The sequence below is a fragment of the Oncorhynchus nerka genome, unplaced genomic scaffold (genome assembly GCF_034236695.1).
Source record: "Oncorhynchus nerka isolate Pitt River unplaced genomic scaffold, Oner_Uvic_2.0 unplaced_scaffold_1383, whole genome shotgun sequence".
Classification (NCBI taxonomy): domain Eukaryota; kingdom Metazoa; phylum Chordata; class Actinopteri; order Salmoniformes; family Salmonidae; genus Oncorhynchus; species Oncorhynchus nerka.
In genome coordinates, this window is record NW_027039926.1 from 41,138 (window position 1) to 42,500 (window position 1,363).

General features: G+C 40.9%; 1 protein-coding gene across 1 annotated transcript in view; it reads right to left on the reverse strand.

The window, feature by feature from the left end:
* Positions 1-1,243: 1,243 nt before the first annotated feature.
* The window catches only part of LOC115125182 (tripartite motif-containing protein 16-like), a 7,995-nt gene continuing 7,875 nt past the window's right edge, over positions 1,244-1,363 (reverse strand). Inside the window, exon 6 of the mRNA XM_065015526.1 lies at positions 1,244-1,363. This exon is cut by the window's right edge and continues 1,071 nt beyond it. The gene's annotated coding sequence lies outside the window, so the exon portion shown is untranslated.

A 1,363-nucleotide genomic window follows, 5' to 3' on the forward strand; every position in this document is an offset into this window, starting at 1 on the left:
CTGGAGACTGGAGCACACTGCAGTCCCTTTCAGGTCCATAGGGTTTTACTGCCCCCTGCTGGAGACTGGAGCACACTGCAGTCCCTTTCCAGGTCCAAAGACCAGTATGGTTTTACTGCCCTGCTGGAACCATGGTAAAGACCAGTATGGACTATCAATACAGGTCCCTTTGTAGAACCATAGGACCAGTATGGACTGCCAATACTGCTGGAGACTGGAGAACCATAGTAAAGACCCTGTTCATCCATACAGGTACTTTTTAGAACCATAGTAAAGACCAGTATGGACTATCAATACAGGTACTGTATGTAGAACCATAGTAAAGACCAGTATGGACTATCAATACAGGTAATGTATGTAGAACCATAGTAAAGACCAGTATGGACTATCAATACAGGTACTGTATGTAGAACCATAGTAAAGACCAGTATGGACTATCAATACAGGTACTGTATGTAGAACCATAGTAAAGACCTGTATGTACTATCAATACAGGTACTGTATGTAGAACCATAGTAAAGACCAGTATGGACTATCAATACAGGTACTGTATGTAGAACCATAGTAAAGACCAGTATGGACTATCAATACAGGTACTGTATGTAGAACCATAGTAAAGACCAGTATGGACTATCAATACAGGTACTGTATGTAGAACCATAGTAAAGACCAGTATGGACTATCAATACAGGTACTGTATGTAGAACCATAGTAAAGACCAGTATGGACTATCAATACAGGTACTGTATGTAGAACCATAGTAAAGACCAGTATGGACTATCAATACAGGTACTGTATGTAGAACCATAGTAAAGACCAGTATGGACTATCAATACAAAGTGACCATTTAGGCCCAGTTCAATGAGAGGAAGTCTTAACAGAACTGGGGGATGACAGACAGGAAGTGGGGGGGTGGAGATCTAATATATTGTTGTGCCAAACACTAAAGCATGATATTGTAATAAATCTACACCCTATTCCCTACGTAGAACACTACTTTAGACCTGGTCAGAAGCACCGTAGTGCACTACGTAGGGAATAGGGAACCATTTGGAACAGAGACAGTAATTCCCTGAACATCTTCCTCTTCCTCATCTGGTTTCTTCAACAGCCCTTCACTCCTCCCCTCTTCCTCCCCTCCTCCCTTTTCATTCTATTCTATCAGCCACACCACTAGCTCACCTCCACACAATACATTTACAAGTTAAAGACACACCTTGGAATAAATAACAAAGGAAAACTATTACGAGATGAAGTTGAGTGTTTTTTATTATTTCCCATCACCATAAATCCTATTTAATCACTGAACAGTAGCAGACCTAACTTCATCTGTTCCTGACTCTGGATAGTGGATTAAAAAGAC